Raw genomic sequence first — 14824 nt, 5'->3', positions numbered from 1 at the left:
AGCTAAAAACATCATCATTAATCTTTCCAATGGCTGTCACCATCCAGTGAGAGGGGACGGAGGGAGGGCTCTTCCTTTCACTCTTCCAGTTCCAGCAGATGGCACTGAAATATATAGGAAAAAGAGCCCATTTATGTTCCTGTGGTGCTGGTGTTATTTTAGCTTCCCTTTCATATAGCTGGACAGCAGGCAAGACTCCAAATGTGGTTTGCAGAACTTTGAAATGAATTGAGCCTCACTGGATTTTAGGAGGACACACGGAAGGAAGTGGTATTTATTTGCTGACCACAGTTTGAGGGAAAAACCTGCTGAGCAAGACATCTGAGGTGGTGAATGGAACTGTAAAATGAAGAGAAAGTAGTAGTTTCAGGAAGGATAGCCAACCTACTCAATGAAAGACACTTTGCTGGCTATTTCATCAAACAGTCCAGATTTTGGAAGATTTGCACTTCCAGCTTAATGAATGCGTGTTTCATGCCAGCTGATACAACTTGTCAGGCTTGAAACTATTGTGCTTGATTGAAGCACAATGCATGGAGACCCTGGCATTTCAAGATTTATGAAGGCCACACAGGACCACACTTACCCTTAGCATGTGAACTGTTGTCAGATCAGATAGAATTCAGGTTGCCATGGCCTTCTCTCCTCTATTGGGGAGAAAATGAGAGCCTTGCTTGGCCAGCAGGCAGGAGAAAACAGTGGGTATGACAAAAGGTCAGCTTCACCCTGCTTTCCAATAGTAACCACAAAATATGGGTCGGTCTACCCCGAGATTTGCAGGTGCCAAAAATCTGCATCACACCACACCCTCCTCTCCCCCACCCCAACGACTGTGCAAATTGTGATTGGAACATCTGAATTTTCTTCTTCTCTTTGAGAGTTTCCCACCCTCTATAAAAATCATGGAGGTTGTCCCTATTCTCTGCCTTCTTCCTGCTGTGGTCAGCAACCATGGAAACCTAGGTGGGTCTCGCCCAAATGGTTTGAAATGGAAGGTATTCTGTTTTTTTGTTTCCTGATAAGTAAACTGTGTTTTGTTTTTGTTTTGCTTTTTATAATAATAAAAAAATAGTTTCCCACTTCTCAATCTCTCTCTGCTTGGCTCTTCAATAAATGTCCTTATTTTGAACAGAGCAGCTAAACCAATTACAAGGAACTGGTTTGACTGCTTCACAGAATTCCCTTTGATAGATTCTAACGTCTCAGATACAGGATCATAGATGTGAGAAGGGGCACAGGGGTATCTTCCAGACTGACCCCCCCAATCCTATAACAATATATTTCAGACATATTGATACATGCCAGCTTTTCCTGCAACAAAATGTATTCCCCTTATTTCACATGATTTAATGGCAATTATTAATTCTCCTGAATTAACAGGCTCTGGATAGTTATTTTCATTCAGCTATAATAATAATAATAATAAATTTTATTTATATCCCGCCCTCCCCAGCCGAAGCAGGGCTCAGGGCGGCTAACAACAATAAAACAGTACAAAAGTACAGCATAAACTATTTGGCATCAAATGCTTGTATTGCACAATTCTTGGCTTGCAGGGGATTGGAGCAGATGATCCTCAGGGTTCCTTCTAACTCTCAGGTTCTATGAATAACTAAGATATTTGGAAAAGGCATTTTTTCCAACAAAATCTCTCTCTCTCTCTCTCTCTCTCTCACACACACACACACACACACACACACACCCCACAGGATCTGGATGGATAAGATTAATAATTTCTACTTTCACATGCAACCAACATTTTTTCTTGTACAAAAAAGGTTGAGCTCTGTTTTCTAATAAGCCTCTAAGAAGCGGGAAAGAACAATGGATTAATCAAAAGCGACTCCAGACAGAAACGGAGACACTGTTTTGAAAACACAGGCTCAGACTGAATAGTCCTTGTATGCTCTCTCTTGTTGTGAATGTCGGCATTTCTGTGATGAGAATTCAGCCAAAGGAAAATGAACCTGGCACAAATGTTAATTATAACAATTCGGAGATGAAAATTATAAAAGCTGAGCTTAGCCAAAGAGAGCAACAATTGCATTTTGGAAACAATGGGTTGTCTGGGAACAGATGAGAGATGGAACAAGAAGATACCCACAGCAGACAGATGCAGCTGTGCTGGCACGCTTGCTACCCAGGCTAGCCCAGAAAGAGAGGCAGTGTGGAATATTTGAACCTCCCAAGAGCCAAGGTCATATTTGGCAAGTTCTGTGCCATAATCTGCAAAGCAGTTCTTGTAACTGGTAGCTTTATTTTATTCAGCTTTACTTTTCTTTTTTAAAATGCCCTTTCTCAGTTTTCCCTCCTGTTGGGGCTGCAGTCTGAGGTGAACAGGGAAGCAGGAGGTGTACGATGAAGCCGGGACTGAAGAAATCTTATACCAGAACACTGCAGGGTTCAGGAAGACCCCAGGAAGACTCCAGCAAAGCTAGGCCACAACATGAAGTCCCCTTGTAGTCTGTTCTATCCAAGACGCTTTTATTTTATTTTATCTATTATTACATTTATATCTCATCTTTCCTCCAAGGAGCTCAAGGTAGCATATACAGTATTCTCTCTCCCTATTCCAACTTCCACAACTCTGTGAGATAGGTTTGACTGAACTGGCCCAAGGTGAGCTTCATGGCTATGGGGGGATTTGAACCCTGGTTTCCCAGCTCCTGGTGCTCCACTCTAACCACTCCGCCACACTATGACCAGCTCGGGATGGAACAACTCCACACTAGGAAAGGTTATGGCATTTGGGACTGTTAGAGAAATGATGAGTAAGAGTTGGCGGGGTAGTAGTTTGTTAAATTATGCATAGAAAAGTGGACAGAGAAAAGTTTTTCACCTTCTCTCATAGCACTAGAACTCGGGGACGTCCAGTGAAGCTGAATGATTCAGGACACATAATAGAACAGGCTATCCATAGTCACTAGCCACAATGGCTACGTTATACATCCACTATGCCTCCACTATGCCTCTTGAATGAATACCAGTGGGCAGAGGGCTATTGTGCTTGTGGGTTTCCTGCAGGCATCTGATTGGCCACTGTGAGAACAGGAAGCTGACTGGACGGGCCACTGGCTTGATTCAGCAATTTCTACTTAGCTTGCTGCATTAACTAGACAGGAGGTCACTTCATGTCTTGCTCCCAGAGACAACCAGACAGCCTCTGACAGCTTCAGTATGCAAGTCTGAAATTCTCCTGCTCATACAGTTGAACACTACATACACATACTGTATAACAACTCCTAAGCCCTATCTAGCATTTGCAAATAAACAATAGCTCACCAAATCAGCAGTCCTTTCTGGGAGACTGAGCAGATCTCCACAGGGTCTCAGCTTCAGTCTAACATGGTCATACTTCTCTCTCTTTCTCATGTGAAGAACAAGGGATTTAAATACCTTTCAGTCCAGTTTGTTGACCTGTCCAGTCTAGCTATCTAAACTGTTACATAAGATATTCTGGTTCAGACACTGCAGGGCAAAGACCCAAACATTATACTCCTTCTTTAATTACATCCTTCTTTAATAAAAGTACCACCACCTCACACCCAATTTGATCAAATACATAAAACAACAAGTTTTACGACCAATGAAAACACGATCTTATAAGTAATTATAAGACGGCTTCCTACTCATGAAAACTAGTTAGAAGTTTACAAATGAAACTGGCCACAATTCTCCTTCCCAGTCAAAGCTGCAGCTTCTGCCACCGATCTGTAGCAAAAAGATAAGGAGCTGGTCCCTGTAAACAGCAGCTCCTCTTGAGTAGTTGCCATACTGATTATGTTACAGAAGACGCAGTTTCTCAAAAATATAACAGTACTGTGCATGGACCCTTAAGCCACTGAAGATTGATGTGCTGTATCTGGACATCAGTAGCAGTTCAATAATTAATAACAGTTTTCCTTCCCCCTGCTGATCTAAAAAAAAAGCATTGAAGTGGAGAAACTCTAAGTCTTAAGAATTTTGTGAAGGAAGAAATGTTTGGTGTTTCTTCCTGTGCATCCCCACCCCTTTGGTCTTTCATGGAATAAGATGATACAACATGCACACTCTTCCCCCTCCCACAAGCTGTTCATATCTCTGCAGTTACAATAGTGTCAGATTTGTTTCTATTTGTGTAGACACCAGAAGGAAATGACAGGTCATTGACAAAGGTATGAACACCTTTGCAAATGTGTTCACACCTGGCTAGAAGTCTAAGGACTCCAATATTGGTGTGAAGCTCGTTTGAGAAACAGTGCGTATTTTATAACAAAGTACAGGGTAGTTTAGCATTTTGGATAATGTCATGTGAACACAAATTAAAAACCCAGCACTGGAAATGCATAGTAAACGGGAGTGTGAACACAGCATTGACTGCAGCAGCCCAGGTCCTCTGTACTGCTCTGTAACCTCATGACTCCAGGTATTCTCACGCTGCATTCAGTGGCTTGTCTAACTGCTGTTTTTGTAATGTCTGCAAGAATACTGAGAAGCTGCTGCAGGCACTCGGGGGGGCGGGGGGGGCTTAAACTAGCACACACCAGTTATTTGCAATATGGCCAGTTTCACTGTGATTTACAGCACACAGCTGCTTTTCCTGGCGAGTTAAGTCAAATTAATCCAGACTTTGCTACTTGGTGGTTAAGAAGCAAAGGAAGGCACTGTGCTCCACAGATTGGGGCACAAATTAGGCAAGGGGAATAGTTGTTTAACATCTCTCCTATGGGTGGAGTATGAAAATATCTTGAAATAGCATTAATTATGAGTAATAAGAAGAAGGGTTTGGATTTGATATCCTGCTTTATCACTACCCGAAGGAGTCTCAAAGCGGGTAACAATCTCCTTTTCCCTTCCTCCCCCACAACAAACACTCTGTGAGGTAAGTGAGGCTGAGAGACTTCAGAGAAGTGTGACTAGCCCAAGGTCACCCAGTAACTGCATGTGGAGCAGCGGAGACGCGAACCCGGTTCACCAGATTACAAATCTACTGCTGTTAACCACTACACCACACTGGCTCTGGGGAGTAAGGGGGGGATGCAAGGCCCCTTTTCATGACCATATCTCTCTGTGTGGACATGTGGCTTTTCATCAGCTTCAGCCATGAGAACACTGACAGTACTACCCACACAAGCCACTGTAGACCAGGCTGCTCAGCAAGCCATTCTCACAGTGTTCTGTAAAGAAGAATCCACATTGACTTTGGTGCACATTGGTGCATGACCAGTTTGAAACATGTCAACAGGCTAGTATGACTTTTGCAGCCCTGAAATGAAGCTGGAGATCTGACATGAGGGAGCAAATAAACTAGGACATCTTCCACTAACCATAGTCCAAATCATAGTCCACTAACCATTGTCCAAACCATGAATCCATGATAACTGGAACATTTTGGTTTTTTGAGCTTCATATAAGTAGGCTCACCAGTACAAAGGTATTCTGCAGCCCCAGTATTGAAGTCCAGCTCTTGAGAACGCCAATCTCACCTTCTGGACCATTACAGAATCAAGCAAATCCTATTTTTTCCTATGATACTCTGGGTCTCAAACCTACCTGGCAGATGAAGTCCCATCTCTCAACCCTGGAAACCTTTACTCATAACTCCAGGTATATATGCAAGTGTTTATTGTGTGATTACTCCATAGTAGTGGTTGTAGTTGTGGCAAGCTGTTCTGGAAAAGCATGAATATTTTATTTTTATTTTTACATTCCATGAACTAACTGGGATTGCTCCCTTCCTGCAACTTGAGTCATGGTACTGCAAGCCACTGAGAGGCTCAGAAGGAAGAGTCATGCTCCTTTCCTAAACTCTTCCACACTCTGCTAGCACGTGTCAGGAAACTGACCAAGGCAATTTCCATTTCAAACCTGGGCTAGAAGCCAGTTTATGAAGCACTGTATTACTTAAACACATTCTAGGTTGCATATTGCAGGGGTCAGGGAACCCCAGGGATCAACAAGTGTCAACTTGAGATAAACAGTCTTTCTTTTTTAGTTTAGCTCTCTGTCCTCAGATGGAAAGCAAGTCTGTTAATGTTACAGCCCATATTAATTTAGAAAACACCGTCGCATCCAGTGTTGGTCGTTCTCTCAATCTTATTTGAAACAGAATTGCTGTTTCCTTCTTTCTCCCCTTTCTGTGAAGAGTGTGCAGGGAAGAAAAGATAAAGATCTGTGCTTTCTCACCTCTGCAATGTGATGGTTCAGTTTCTACCTTCCCCTATACATTACATCAGGTCTACGTGCCCTGCTGCAGCGAAACATTTATGGTGTTCAAACACACTAAGCCTTCCAAATGGAAAAATCAATTGGTGTGATAAATGGTTCTTGGCTGGGTGAATCTAATGAGCGAGTGACAGGTGTTACAGGAGGATTACTTTTACACATTTTCCAGGGCCAACTTAGCCATTCACTTACCATCTTGTCCCAGATGAACTGAATTTATACAACCATGGATTTTCCCTTGAACAGCTTTGCTATGGATCTGTAACATCTTGAGAAGTAAAGCAGTTGCAGAAGCAATACTTTATTAATTATTAAAACACCAAAATGAAATAAATAGCTTGCAGTACAGCTTGAGCAGACAAGGAGTTTTGACTGCTACAGCTAAACGTTTGTTCAGCACCTACAGTGTGCTAGGCTTCTTGGCTGTTAGTGTCCCTGAGCTAAATTGAAAGACAGATTTCAGGAAGCATACACCTACATTGCAGTGACGAAATATCTTGTTAACATATTACTTATAATGCAACTGTCTTTTCTTTTTTAAAGCAAGTAATTCATCCCAGTCACGTCACAGGAATGAAGTAAGGAAACTGTGTGCTCGCCTGTTGCAAATTAGAAAAAAAGAATTCATAACACATCTATTAGCCTCTGCAAGAACAGCTATTGCTAGGACATGGAAATCATTACAAGTATTAACTATGGGCCAGTGGTATCATGCAATTTGGCAAACAGCATTATTGGAAAAACTGACACAAAAATTAAAAATAGCAAGAGGGCAAAAGGAGCACAACAATTTTCATGCAGTCTGGTGTGACTTTATTGATTACACAAATAATGAGGCATATGGTAGTACAGTACACATAGATTACAGCATGGCCTGGAATGCATGAAGTACATATTTTATTTTATTTTCTCTTCAGTCCTTTCCTCCCCCTCCTTCCTATAAATTCTAAATAAGTAAAATACCTTTTATTTATGGCCACCAATCTAAGCAATACATTTCACTATACATCATTTCATATCTGTAATAATTTTGTATTTATGCTTCGACACAACTTTGTCAAAATATTCAGAAATCTTTATCTGTGTGTTGTTGCCAGTCCAGTCAGCTTTTTGTGCATGGAATGGGAAGGAGCACACCATTTTGTTCTTCACCTCAGGCGGCAAAATGTATTGGGCCAGCCATTTTGACAACTTTCATTATATCCATGTGGTGCAAATACGTTCATATTCTGCTCTTGTCTCTGAACATTTAGCCATGCAGCTTGTTATTTATGACGACACAAATAATAGCAAAAGTAACATTTAATTTTGACCATTTAAAAATAAGTACCTTTACGTTTGTTTTTAAAGTGACAACTTACAGGTTAATTTACATGCTCTGTTGGCCTAAACTGCATCCATAGATACAAGGAGACAAGGGTGTGTGTGGAACAAAGTGTCCCTCATGGTCATCATAGGCAATATCAGGACACTTTGGGGGGGGGGGGACTGTTGCCCAAGAGCCACTGTTCTCTCCTGTCATTCTGAGTGCCTGAAGATAATTTCTGAAAGAGCACTTTCATCTACCTGCCATATCTCTGAATTGAAAAAGGGAACAAAAGCTCTGAAGGAGAAGCCAACAGAATTGTATTTGCCATGGCATTAAAGCAGCTCCTCTTACCCAGGATGCCTGAGAGCTTAATCAGTTGCAAGTCAAGCACCAGCCTGAACAAGAGAAACTCCACATGAATGCAAAAGGATAGATGAATCTTCTTTAAAGAGGCTAGAGGATTATTCTCCCATTTTTCTCTGCAGATTCTGAATACCCACTAATGTAAGCCACAGGAACGACTTAAATCGGAACATTTTGTGCCAGCCTGAAATGTGCAGCTTGTTCACAACCAACAGCCATAATCAGATGCCACATAATAAACCAGAGACCTGGAACTTTTGTTCCTAGCTCTTATTATAATAGACATAGACTTGATGTGTAGTATCAGTACAGTGGTACCTCGGGTTAAGTACTTAATTCGTTCTGGAGGTCTGTTCTTAACCTGAAACTGTTCTTAACAAAGAACAGTTCTTAATAAAGCACCAGTTCTTAATAAAGCACCACTTTAGCTAATGGGGCCTCCGGCTGCCGCCGCGCCGCCGGAGCACAATTTCTGTTCTCACCCTGAAGCAAAGTTCTTAACCTGAAGCACTATTTCTGGGTTAGGGGAGTCTGTAACCTGAAGCGTATGTAACCTGAGGTACCAGTGTATATTCATTTATATTCACACTCCCTCCAGGTGCCATAGGAGCCAAGGGGGCTTTGCCACCTCATAAAATATTTGAGGTGGCTGTGTCCGTCCGTCCCCAAGTTGATGGGCATTGCCATTCAAATGGTGTGTGCGCACCACATCACGTGATTGATTATGTGGGGTGGGGCTTACCTGCCACCCATATTTTATTCAAGTTGGCGTCTCTGCCAGGTGCCTTAAGGCAGCTTACGCGGTCCAGGTTCTTCCTAATTTGTTCCTAATGAAAGAGATGAAAAGTAATGTTCCAGAAATCAGTTCTGATAGACAACTAAGCCACTCATGGGGTTACAGGGATTACTTGCAGCCCACTTTCACAATCTGTCTGTTGCCTACTCCTACTGTTCAGATATAATGAAAGAGAAACTCTCCTTTTTGCAGTATTTGAAGGTTAGCTCACACTGAGCTAAACAAAAAACATGTCATTAATTGGAGGGGAAATTGAATTTCAAAGATAGGCATATTAAGAAGAAAAATATACTGTTGTCAAAGGTTATATATAACAATTTGAGGAACCATACGAAATTGATAGGCAACAAAATATGCCAGAAGAGATGTTGCAATTTTTTTGGATCAGTAAAGGTTCTTGGGTTTCAAATAGCTTCAAAATTAGTATTAAATGGCTTCAAAATGACATTTATCTACATGGGAATATTAAAAAAAAATCCACAGGTGGTAATAAGAAAGCTAGTAAATAATGGTGGTAGGCATGACTAATGAACTCTTTTTCCTACAGATGCCTTTACATTCATTGGCTTATTGAACCCTGTAGCTTTGTAAAACCCATCACACATATTCATGATTAAGAGACAATATTATCTATTTCAACTCCAGCAAGAAGCATGAAAGAATGAATTTGGAAAGAAAGGAAAACAGAATTACTTACTAAGATCAGGAATCACTAGTTGTTAGGCAAGCTAATCACATAAAAATAATAATAATAAATGTGGATTTTGATACCACGAGGAATGGATGATCACCAGTAACAGAATATTTGGTAAATAAATTGCTAGTCTCAAATGATGAATACCATTTCATATAGAAATGAAGAATAAAGCCAATAATAAATAAATAGAGGATGCATGTCAATGCATGCAGCTAAATAAATAAATAATAATAATAATTTGTTATTTATACCCTGCCCATCTGGCTGGGTTTCCCCAGCCACTCTGGGCAGCTTCCAACAAAATATAAAAATACAATGCAATATTAAAATTGTATTTTAAAATATTAAAATACAACATTAAAATCTCCTGCACTGTGCATAGGAGAGCTGTGTTAAATCCTATGGCATACATTTGAGACTCCAGTTAAAAGATGTCATTTGGTACACAGGACAGAGTGTTTACTATATACCTATTACACTATGTGCCAGCGTTAGAATGCTGTTCTTTGTTGAAATGACTTTGGACTATATATTTTTTGGTTACCTTCACTTAAATAACCACAAATAACCACAACCGTAAACACTGGTTGTGCAATTTGGCATGGGGGAAGGACTCACTGTCCCTTCCTTGACCCCCGTCAGTCAAGGAGTGAGCTGCTCTTACAACAGGATGGGCCTTCCAGTAATAGGTACATCTAATATGGTGCTAATACCTGCTCTGGGATTGCAAACCTTGATGCATGTGGTTGCTAAGATACACTTAATGTTCCTTAGAAGATTCACTATCAAACCAGACCTCTGGGTAATTTCATCCCATTCTGGTACACTCTGCTCTGGTCGGGAGTGCTAATAAATAAGTAGCAACTTTAACATCGCTTCGCTTTCAAGAGGAAAAAGGCCCTCCACACCAGGTGAAGGAGCTGTAAAGATGAATATACCTAATTAACTCAAGGCTGAAGGAAAATGGAACACAAATAAATGAGGCCTTCTTCTCTGGGCCAATGCTGGTTTTAAAAGCAATGGCTTATCAAAAGCTGTATTAAGATAAAAATTGTAATTACAGTGGTACCTTGGTTACGAACTTAATTCGTTCCAGAGGTCCATTCTTAACCTGAAACCGTTCTTAACCTGAGGTACCGCTTTAGCTAATAGGGCCTCCCAATGCCACCACTGTGCTGCCACCATGCGATTTCTGTTCTCATCCTGGGGGAAAGTTCTTAATCTGTGGTCCTACTTCCGGGTTAGTGGAGTCTGTAACCTGAAGTGTTTGTAACCCGAGGTGTTTGTAACCCGAGGTACCACTGTACCAGACACCTCTTGATTAATAAACCATTGCCCCAAATACAATTTTACCAGAAGTTGTTAGCTCTTGCAGGTTTCTGGAAAGGGTGTTGGTGGAGGGATTTGGTGTACCACCTAGTGTAGCACATCACCTGTGTGCAGGTTAGGCATATAGGAAGCTGCCTTCTACAGTGGTACCCTGGGTTACAAACACCTCGGGTTGGAGGCACTTCAGGTTACAGACTCCGCTAACCTGGAAGTAGTACCTCGGATTAAGAATTTTACCTCAGGATGAGAACAGAAATTACGCGCCGGTGGCGCAGCAGCAGTGGGAAGCCCCATTAGCTAAAGTGGTACCTCAGGTTAAGAACAGTTTCAGGTTAAGAATGGACCTCCGGAACGAATTAACTTCGTAACCAGAAGTACCACTGTACTGAGTCAGAAACTTCCATCTAGGTCTGTATTGTCTAGACTCTATACTAGCTAGCTATGGGTCTCCAGGGTTTCAGAGGGAAGCCATTCCCAGCCCCATGTGGAGATTCTGGGGGTTGGCAGTGCCCACTGCTGCAGTAATGGACCTTGGCAGGTGCCCCCAAATATTGACACCTGACACAAGCCGCCCCCCAATCCACCATGTTATGACTGTGCGTGTTCCAAAATGCTTGTTTTCCTGAATTTACTACTAGTTTAATCTAGACTAGGAAGTACTGGTTGCTGCCTCAAATTTAATTTAATGAGAATGCTGTATTACTCTCAGCATCTGCAATCTTGCAATACTGTCACCGCTTTGTACCAAACCAGCTGTATTTGTGCGGTATTTTGCCCTTTTTCTGTAACGCCACACCATAATCCTGCCATTTTACCAATTCCATGATGCCCAGTGTGTCCTAAAGTCAAATGTACATGAGCTAGGATGGCAAAGCGGTTCTGTTCTTAAGAGCAAAAACCCACCATGCACTGGGAGTCTGAGCAAAGACGAAAGTGGAGAAAAGAAGAAAGGTGAGTGTAACCAACCAAAAAGGCTGTCAGATTTTTCAGAGTTCGGAAAACTAAACTGGAGGCAAAGTTTGTCCTCCATGTTGCTATTCCTCATCACTGCTTCAAAATCTGGAATCGTCTTCCAGCAGGCCCTTACCCTTCCTGCTTACAACACAGGGACCATTGGGTGGAAGTACTACATGGCTCCCCAATCATCCTTTCCCTCTGACATCCACGTGCTGAGTGTGGATATCCGTATAAGAAAAGCCTATCTGTGCAGTGTAGATATAGCGAGTGAAAGCAGCTTAGGTGTTAGACCCTTTCTGTACTGTCCATCAGTCTGGAAATTCATCACAGTGAAAATGAGACATGGGCAATTTTCTCTCTAGCTGGCACGCTGCAAAATAAATTGGGTTGTTGGCTTTTGTTTTGTTTTTTCATGGCAGTTTAAATTCAGTAAGTCTTTGTTCATTCTGTCCAACTATAACGTATGGAAATACAAGGGATGTCTCATTTGTTATTCCAAATGTTAAGTTGTTAAAAGACATGCTGGCACTGAAAATTACTCTTTCAGTTCCAACATTATTCACTTGTAAGGAGCCCCTGGGATTAATTGACACCATAATCTCTTCTTGCTCAGGTCTTTCTTTCTCAACCAGAATTTAAAATAATAATAATAAAGGTCCTTGTCAAGGGTCTGACAGTAAAAAGACTAAAGGGGGTGGGATTGGAGAATGGCAAATGTGTGCTCATTCATCCTTGCTTTCTCTACCACCTGCATTCTAATAACCATTCAGAAAAATAATAATAAATAAATAATAAATAAAGCTGCTCAGAGGTTTCAAGCTGCAATGTCAAACATCAGCAAAAGTGGGAGGAAATGTAGTCCATCTGAAGGGCCACAAATTCCACATCACTGGCCAAAGCAGCACCTCCCCACCCACGTCCAATTCATTCCAGTTACAGTGGTACCTCAGGTTACAGACGCTTCAGGTTGCAAACTCCACTAATCCAGAAATAGTACCTCGGGTTAAGGACTTTGCTTCAGGATGAGAACAGAAATCCTGTGGCGGCAGTGGGAGGCCCCATTAGCTAAAGTGATACCTCAGGTTAAGAACAGTTTCAGGTTAAGAACGGACCTCCAGAACGAATTAAGTTCTTAACCCGAGGTACCACTGTAGTATTATTTTCAAACTTGCTCAACCGTTGCATAGTAGCAGGTGGATTGTTAACAGGTGAAAATCCAAAGTTATAATATATTAAGTTAAAAGATTATGACAAAAACAAAGAGGGAAAGGAATTGCTGAATTAACTAACAGAATACAAAAAAAGGGAGGTGTGAGGAGGTCAGGGAAGTAAGGAAATGGAATGTAAGGCATGGAAAGATTGATGTGTTTTTAAAGTGTTTTTTTATCTTTTTTCTGTATTTTGTATTTTTTTCCTTTTTATTTCTTTTTCTTTTTTTCTCTTTTTATTTATGTAATTTTTTCTTTGAAACTTTAATAAATATCATTTAAAAAGAGAGAGAGAGAGAGTCCCATGGACTGCAAGAAGATCAAACGCATCCATTCTTAAGGAAATCAGCCCTGAGTGCTCACTGGAAGGACAGATCCTGAAGCTGAGACTCCAATACTTTGGCCACCTCATGAGAAGAGAAGACTCCCTGGAAAAGACCCTGATGTTGGGAAAGATTGAGGGCACAAGGAGAAGGGGACGACAGAGGACGAGATGGTTGGACAGTGTTCTCGAAGCTACCAACATGAGTTTGACCAAACTGCGGGAGGCAGTGGAAGACAGGAGTGCCTGGCGTGCTCTGGTCCATGGGGTCACGAAGAGTCGGACATGACTAAATGACTAAACAACAAAAAGGCTGGGTGTGTGCAGGCAGTGATGTGGCCAAAGCCCTGAGAGCAAATGGGGCAAATATTGTTGGTTTCATCCAGCCTTCTTTCCTTTCCCACTAAATCTGCAGAGGAGGGAACCTGTGGTCCTCCAGATGTTGCCCATTATCCCTGGCCCAATAGCCATGATGGGTGGAGCTGATGGGAAATGAAGCCCAGAAGTATCTAGGAGCTACAGGCTAGCCATCTCTGCATTAAGATAAACAGGGCACTGACCAATAAGTGGCTGGGGATGTGCTCTCTGTGCCTACAGCTTGTTCAGGATTGTTGCCCATCGGGGAATTTCTCCAAAAGCGCAACCATGTGCAATTCCACGGTCGTCGTCCCCCCCCCCCCGCATTTTCTGCTAAGATGCAGCGGCGTGACAAACAAACATTAAAAGCCTCCGAGGAAAGTGACAAACCTGCCCAGTGAGAATTGTATTACAGGAGCCCAAACATAGAATCGTAGAAGTGGAAGGGATCTTGGAGGGTCATCTAGCCCAACCCCCTGCTCCTCCGTGCAGGATCTGCAATGCAGGAGGGCTGCTGTCGGGAGGCTGTTCAGCTCCCGCTTATCTGGGGTAAACATACCCAATCTTATGCAAATAGGCTGCAACTCTTGGGGTTGCGGCAGTCCTCTGCACGCTTCCTTGAGAGTTAAGCACTGAAGCCCGACTTAAGGGAGCAGCCATACATTTTTAAATAGCAAACTTGCTACTGCATTCATATTCGCCGTCACTTCCTACAGCAGTGCGGCATGCACACGTGCACATGTCTCTTATAACACCCGTTCACGAGTTCCCGGAATGAAAGGGTCAAGTTTCCCAGACGTGACTGTGCACAAATGCAGCTAATATCGCCCACGGGCTGCCTAGAATAACCCCCATTGCCGCGTGGCTTCCTGCCCCTAGAGCGCCCTCTTCCGCGCCGCTGAGCAAAGCACTTTTGTTCCACGGGATGCGGACGATTCGCTCCCCACGTCCACTTCGTATCTATCCCCTTGCGCTCGCCCAGCCGACACTGGCGGGGCAGCGAATTAAAACGTCTGTCCGATGCACGTCCGTCCTTCCTTCCCTTTTCTCCCATTCTCTTTCCCAGCTTGAGACTTCATGTCACCACACAAACCTCCTTTTTCCTTACTCCCATTTTCTTTCCTTCCTCCCTTCTCCCCCCCCCCCACTGCAGAGCTGCCTGGGCTCTCTACATTTCAGGCAACCGAGAGGTGTGTCCGCTGACATCACCAAATAAATCCTGCTCAGCAGTGCAGGGGTGTAAAATTGTTTTCAGGCAGGCAGAGGATGGCGGTGGTGATGC

General features: G+C 42.5%; 1 long non-coding RNA gene across 1 annotated transcript; it reads right to left on the bottom strand.

Annotated features, from left to right (window-relative positions):
- Positions 1-6831: 6831 nt before the first annotated feature.
- On the bottom strand, positions 6832-14052 carry LOC308586556. The gene is made up of 3 exons (XR_014007933.1): positions 13933-14052; positions 8619-8703; positions 6832-7781 (listed from the first exon to the last, which is right to left on the bottom strand). It is a non-coding gene; the product is annotated as an uncharacterized lncRNA (long non-coding RNA).
- Positions 14053-14824: the final 772 nt, after the last annotated feature.

Source organism: Podarcis bocagei (assembly GCF_964188305.1).
Source record: "Podarcis bocagei genome assembly, chromosome: 5".
Taxonomy (NCBI): Eukaryota; Metazoa; Chordata; class Lepidosauria; order Squamata; family Lacertidae; genus Podarcis; species Podarcis bocagei.
Note: the sequence above shows the minus strand (reverse complement) of the source record. Positions and strands in the feature narration are given on the sequence as shown.